Source organism: Silene latifolia, chromosome X (genome assembly GCF_048544455.1).
Source record: "Silene latifolia isolate original U9 population chromosome X, ASM4854445v1, whole genome shotgun sequence".
In the NCBI taxonomy this organism is placed as follows: domain Eukaryota; kingdom Viridiplantae; phylum Streptophyta; class Magnoliopsida; order Caryophyllales; family Caryophyllaceae; genus Silene; species Silene latifolia.
Window position 1 is genome coordinate 145,457,997 of NC_133537.1, and position 7,966 is coordinate 145,465,962.

Consider the following 7,966-nt stretch of genomic DNA (forward strand, 5'->3'; position numbering starts at 1 on the left):
AGAAGTTATATCATTAGAGCTGGCAGGGAACACACCCCCTGATCTTACCCAAAAGAAAAGAAAAGAAAAATAAGGAAGTATTAGGTACCTAATCGGCTTTAGTTGTTACAACTTCAGAAGCATTAGGTACCCGATCTTTCTGAATCTCGTTGAGCGATACTTCCTTCTCATGTATTGCCAAGGTAGTAGTGTTCTCGGCCTCTTGACCAATATGTTGTTCCTTATTACCCCCTTTAATGACATCCTCCATCATCTTCACTTCTTCTTCGGAAAGCTTGCCTCCAGCATTCATCTTTAGTAGTACGGATGCCATTAACTGAAGCTGCGTGCCAAGAATGTAATGTTTCAGCAATTTTTATCCCAACAATAACATGTGAATTTAACTTAAATGAAAATAATAGAATAATTGGTACCATGTCAGCCTTCTCAGCCTTAGTCTTCCTTTTCTTCTTTTTCGGGGCAGTTGTCCCATAATATTTCGTTACTCCAACCTGTAACGGGACGCCCCTCAATCGACCTGGATGTTTGGGTCGACCGATCACTCTAGCAAGAACGTCTTCACGACCATTGGGAGTGAATTTCCCTTCTTCTACCTCCTTCTTCTACCTTGTTCAATAATAAATTAAATAAACTTCAAATTATATTTGTGACTAAAATAATAAAGTTAGTAATGAACTCGTCTTAATAAAATAATGCTTACTATGTTGGCCAACACTTCCTCATCATATTTGTCACGCGACCGGGATCCTTTAGGCGTGTGCTCTTCTTTATAAGTTACATGCCGATCCAAGTCGGTCACTCCCTTTGCCACCTACACATTAACATGGTAACAGTTATACATGTAAATATGTATTTAGTCCAAGAGTGATTAAAAAAATCAAATCTCACAGGGGAATGCATGCTACTTACGAGGTTGTCCTCTATCACTCTGTAACCGCCTCGAGAACCATACCATTTCCCCTTCTTGCATGAAATGTTAGCACGATTTTTTCTTGATGTGACCATAATTAGAGCACATTTAATCCCCGAATTAGCCTTGTTCCCATGCTTTTTAGTGCATATTTGGGTCATTTATTGTCTTTAGTTCTTTGTTTTGCATATTCTTTGAGGTTTTGTGTCCTTGGTAGGAAAGGAGTGCAAACCTTGCATTTTCATGGCAAAATGAGACTAAATTGATTGAATCCAATGACCAAGCATCAAGGAGAGACAAGATTAGAAGGCCTTTGTACATATTATAGTAGTTGGTCAATGATGAGGAAAGATCCTTGCATCCCCAAGGAAATCCCCAAGGATTTTATGAAGAAAAGGGAACAAAAGAAGAAGAAACAAGTCTGAGCAGCAATCCGTGCGGATTGTCCTGAAGACGCCCGTCCCCAGGACCACAATCCGTGCGTCTTCCATCAAAGACGCCCGGACAGCAGCACCCAGAAGACGCCCGTCTTCTCCCAAAGACGCCCGGGCAACGACTAACGAATCCGGCCGTCCCGAGCCTAAGACGCACGGATTCCAAGACAGCGCAAATTCATTTCTTCAAGCTTCAAGAAAGAATCCGGCCGGCTTTGCAGAAAGACGCTCGTCTTGCAGAAGAATCCGGCCGTCTTGCAAGAATCCGGGCGGCCTGTGAAGACGCTCGTCCTGAAGAATCTGGCCGGCTTTGCCGAAAGACGCCCGTCTTTCTACCTGTGCATTTCAAGAAAAATCCCTGGAAAGGAATCCGGCCGTCTTCAGCAGAAGCCGCCCGTCCCGCATTTGAAGAATCCGAGCGTCTTAGGCTCGGGACGCCCGTATTTGTGGCGTCATATTTTTGGAAAGTTAGCTGTGATAGAATTCGGGCGTCTTACCCAGAATCCGCCCGTCCCAATAAGAAAGAATCTGAGCGTCTTCTGCTCGAATCCGCCCGTCTTCCCGCGGTGATTTGACCCGTCGTTTCTTAATTAAATTACACCCCACCACACATTTAGTGACACATCACTCTTCCTTCCACTTGTATTATAAAACCCACCTCCTTATGACTCCCAAGCATATCCAAATCACTCTTTAACCCCACAAAATCAAAAAGCCCCAATTTTCTAGGGTTTCCAAAGGCAACATTCAATTTACAAGGAGCATCTTTATTATTTAACAAATCAAAATCCCAGCTCAATAATAAAAGAATGGCAGCAAGGAGATCCTCTTTTAGGAATGGGAGGAGACCAAGGATGAGGGGAAGTTCTTCTACCTCCCATGTCAACACATTAAGAAGGGAGCATGAAGAAATAGTGGATCTTACAAGACTTGATGACTTCTCAAATGTTGAGTTTATCAATGATGTGCAAAGACTAGTCTTCCACCGGCTTCTAAGAAAGAACATTCTCCCTACTAAGTTTTTATGTCATGATACTTTGAGGAAACATGGAATTTATCACCAAGTGGAAGCCCTCTTTGAAGTATTTGGACTCTCTACCCTTTTCCACATGCATGAGCAAACTTATCGATCCCTTGTGCTTGAGTTTTTGAGCTTTTTGAAGATTACAACCTTGAACAAAACAATTTGCATAGAATTTAGGTTAGAAAATGTTTCAAGGATGATGACCCTTGTAGAATTCGCAAATGTGCTTGGACTCGATGTTTCGCCTACCCGAACATCGAAGCCAAAGAAATACAGTGTTGAACCTTTGTGGAGGGCCATGACCGGCCGGGATTTCATACACAACAAGGAATGTCTCGGTTTTCACATTCAAAATCCGATCTTAAGACTTACTTATCGTATCCTCTCGGGCACTCTCTTTGCTCGCCGAGATCCGGCGATCGTGAACCAATTAGACCTTGTGTTTATGGAATCCTACCTCAATATTCAAGGAAGAAGTGTGTACCACTTCAATGCACCTCTAGTGTTACTCGAGAAATGGGCAAAGTTTAGGAATGGTGATGATGACGGGATGAAACACATTGCGAATAGAGGACTCATTACTAGGCTTGCAAAGCATTTCAATCCGAGGTTCAATGAGAATAATGAGTATGCTCCTCTTTCGGGAAACACGAGGATAAATGAAGACCTTATTCTCATTCATCATCATTGGATAACCCTTGAGGGGGTTGAAAAGCGCATCAAGTGGATAACGAAAGGAAGTGATCCGATTTATCTTCCAATGACCGGCCTACCACGGATTTCCCCGAGAAGAGGACCTTTGTCTACAATACCATCCTACCTCATCCCTCCAAACCCAACCCAACGAAGACAAGCACCACCACCTCCAAATCAACAACAACAACAAGAGCAACAATCCCAAGATGAGAAGATCAAAGTGTCTCCCTACCCATTTCCTTATCAACCGTACAACCATCCCAACCTCTTCATCCTCCCTCGTGACGACTTTGTCGCGGGAATTCTACAAGATTTGCACTACCGCCAATACGAAACCAATGTGGACATTTACTATGCACTTTATCCTCAATACCACGATATGGTTCAAAAGGGAAAGATTAGTGACGAGGGAGCATTTCCCTCATGGGCTCAAATGGCCTTACTCTTCCCCAATTCGGAGAGGGCAAACGATGGGGAAAACGGGAGATAAGAGGAGGGGAGCAACCATTCTTGCGGAGGGGACACAGTGGAGCTTGAAAGTGAAGAGGACGAGTTCATGGACCCAAGTTTGAGTGATGTATCAAAGGAGATATGGGATAGCAATCTAGAAGGAGATGATGCCGATCTCTAGAGGATTACTTCTTAGCTAGGTGGAGCGGGCAAGAGGCACCCACCTAAGTTTAAGTGAAGTTTCCTCATCTCCTCTCTTTAATTTTCAAAGTTTCATGGAAAGAAGTTTGTGTTTTGTTAACTTTTATTTTATTAATCTTGATCATTGTTGGAGTAGTCCTAGCACCATAAAGGAGTAACACCTCGGCCCCATTGAGGTGTTCTCATTTTATTGTTCCCACTTTTAAAAATCCAAAATGACAAAATTAGTGTCATGCATTGCATCGTGTGTGCATGAACTACACCCAACCTTAGGACATTAACAATAATGTCTAACTCGGTTTGGGGAAGTACATACATAAACAACGGGAGGTAATCTAAATTATCCTCTCCGTCATAAACAAAAACCATGCATCATGTAGTGTAGATTAGTGTAGCTTACATTTAGTGTAGAAATCATGCATCATGTTTGCATAATTTCCCATCATTTTGGCCATTGAGGACAATGCCCATATTAGTGTGGGGATGGGGAATTCTAACCTAACTTTTATTCAAAAATCCAAAAAAAATGAAAAATTTCGAAAAAACCATAAAAATTTGAAAATTGAGAAACCAAAAACATGTTATTTGCCTTTGTAGTGTAGTCATGTATATATTATTGTATATATTGTGTTTGTTCTATCCTCGTTCACATTGATCGACTACGCCAAATCTGAGACATGAGGATATTGAAGACCGCATGGTATGATCTTTCCAATCTCCTTTCTCCTCTTTATGTTAATGACTATGTGGCTTTATTTTGATTGATGCGGTATAACAATGTGAACTTAGGACTTGCATTTAGTTTATGTGTCATATTAGTTGGTAGAATCACTTGCATTAGGATGTATATAATAGTTGCATCATGGCATTTAGTTGCATTTAGATGAAATATTTTGAAAAGTGCATAATTGAGAACTTTGACAAGAGCAACTAAGCCATTACAAATATTTTTTCAACTTAAGACTTCGCCTACTAGAATGGTTGTAAAACACCCTAGATTGTGTCATACTAGTGTCTTTCGACCCATGACCCAAAGCCTAGTCAAGGGTTTACATGTGAGTCACCTATCCAACCCCGTGATGCGATGTGGACTTTGTTAACTTGTCTAGGTGACCTTGATTGACCTTGTGGTATGGCAACCCAAAAATAATTTCTATCAATAAGTTTGAAGTGCACATTTGAAAGATTTTGTATGTGGAAACGTTTTATTGCCAAGGAAACCTCAAATGTTATGAAATGTTGAAATATTGAGAATTTTAGTTGCTTTGATGGAGGCGTACCACTTCGATGTGGTTTGGAGAGGGATCCATTAAATTGGGCCACCACACGGTTGTGAATTCAACCGCCCAGAGACAGAGTGACTATCACCCCGAAAAGCTATTGTCTAGAGGTTAACCGGTTGCCTAATAAGCGATTGGCGAAAGAAAAGGACATTAGCACGGAAGGGACAAACCCCATCTCTAAATTTTGAAATGTGAAAGTTGAATGAGGTCAATTTTTGAATGCTAGTCATATCCACACTTGTTTATAACGATTTGAGCATTTCATTCCCAAAAAGCCTTTATGTCAAGCCACTTTGTCGAGCTTGGGACGATCCATGACCTTTACTTTTGTAGAGAACTCAAGACTTGTCATATCATATGCTACTAGCATCATGGGGATCATCATTCCATACCATCCGATCGCTCTTGACGAAAGTATTTGGAAATTGAGGACGAAAGTAGTCTAGTTTAACACCATTTGGAGGTGATTTAGTGCCATCCTCTTAGCCTTAGTGATTTGTTGAACTAGTATTTGTGACGGAATATATGCTCTTAAATTTGTTCTCTTTTAGTTGACTCCGCCACTTGATGAGGAAGTGGCTATTCTTTTTGTAGATGCATCCATTATTTGATTTTGTGTGCTTAATGTTTGGATGTGTCGCCAGTTTGCCAAGACCCACCTTGCCTTGCAAGAAGGCATCCTACCTCATGGTTGTCTTGTTGTGAGTTGAAGGGGCGGAGTGAGACCCGCTAATTGTCTCATATCGGCTATGTTATTAGGTTAGTTTAAATAATGGTCCTAGTCTTTGTCACCTCTTTACTCGGGACGAGCAAAAGTTCGGTTTGGGGATATTTGATGTGACCATAATTAGAGCATATTTAGTCCCCGAATTAGCCTTGTTCCCATGCTTTTTAGTGCATATTTGGGTCATTTATTGTCTTTAGTTCTTTGTTTTGCATATTCTTTGAGGTTTTGTGTCCTTGGTAGGAAAGGAGTGCAAACCTTGAATTTTCATGGCAAAATGAGATTAAATTGATTGAATCCAATGACCAAGCATCAAGGGGAGATAAGATTAGAAGGCCTTTGTACATATTATAGTAGTTGGGAAATGATGAGGAAAGATCCTTGCATCCCCAAGGATTTTATGAAGAAAAGGGAAGAAAAGAAGAAGAAACAAGTCTGAGCAGCAATCCGTGCGGATTGTCCTGAAGACGCCCGTCCCCAGGATCACAATCCGTGCGTCTTCCATTAAAGACGCCCGGGCAGCAGCACCTAGAAGACGCCCGTCTTCTCCCAAAGACGCCCGGGCAGAGACTCACGAATCCGGCCGTCCCGAGCCTAAGACGCACGGATTCCAAGACAACGCAAATTCGTTTCTTCAAGCTTCAAGAAAGACGCCCATCCTTCAGAAAATACCGGCGATTCCTTAAGTAAGAACTTAATCGTCATTTAAGCCCTTAGTTAACCCTAATGCATCCACCTAATTTTCACTATAAATACCCCATTAGTCTAATTAGAAGAGCATGTTCTTCTTATCAATTCTTAGAGTAGTTAATATCAATCAAATCTCTCGTTAGTTTTGTAATCAACAATTAATCAAGTTTTAATACAAGTTTTATTTCCTTAATATCTCTTTTGTTCATCCTTTATTTTGGGTAATTGAAGATTATTTGGGTTATTATTGGGAGATTGACAACCTCTCAATCAAGCATCAAGTACTTCTATTATTCTTTGCTTTATTATTGGAAACATTAGTAGGTATAATTCTCTTAATCCCTTTTTAATTATTGCTAATTACTTTCATTTGTTCATCATGTTTCACTTTGTTGGTATGATTGACAACCTTGCTAGCATGTTCAACATGATGATGAGTGAGTAGTTCCTTAGCTAGGGTTAATGGGTAATTAGGGGAAACCAACATGGGGAATGATTCATGCTTAAATTAATATGCTTTCATGGTTTATTTGCTTGCTTGTTTTGATCTCAACTCATGCACATGTTATGTTTGATGAAATGCGAGCCTATGAATCCTTGCATTTTTTACCCATCACCTACCTTTTCAATGAGACTTGTAGGATATAAACCAACTCGAGTCTCATTAGACCATGCATGTTGTTGAGTAGGGAAGACTAAGTCGACTTGTAGGTGTTGTACAATCTAATCGATTCGGCTCCGGGACCCAAACTTTCCTAGGATTGTAAGATATAACCCAACTCAATCCATCACAACAATAATTGCTTGCTTACAATTTGAGAACATGTTTGTATGATCAATTCCCATGAATCCCCTATGACCCCATGACACCCTAGTGCTTTTTATCAATTGTTTACAACCCTTTCAATTCATCTTGCTTATTTACTTTCATTGCTATTTAGTTTAGTGACCTTCTACATCAACCCAAATTGTGACACCCCTAAGACACCACTAGTCTCAATAGAAATCTCATCTCAATTCCCGTCTCTTGGGATCCGGCCTTTACTTGCCTCTTTACTAATTGTAGAGTTGTTTGTGAAGCTATAAATTATGTTTTGGTCTAGGTGCTCCTAACGACAAGTTACCGAAAAGATTTAGTAGGTCCGACCACTTCTGCTAACGGCCTTCAAATTAGATAAAAGTGCAAGTGGATGAGATAATAAAAACATTATATAAAGAACTCATTAATTAAAAAAATGATAGGTAAATCGTTAAAAGGCGAGGATATTTAACCTGAAACTTCTCACTAGTTCTCATCGCTTTGGAAAGATCCCATTGTTCCTGACTGATGGTGGGACACTTATTTTCTCCCGGTGGGCTCTTACGCATCTCCCCCATTGCCTTGTCCACATACAACCAATCCCTAGCAACGTCACACTTCCACTGCCTTAGGGCACCCCCTGCCTTCTGCATTAAATACTTATCATGGCATTCATCGGGTATATCAAAGGCTTCCTTTATACAAGCCAGGTATAACTTCCCCAATTTTGGATTCAAATTTCTAACATCATCTAA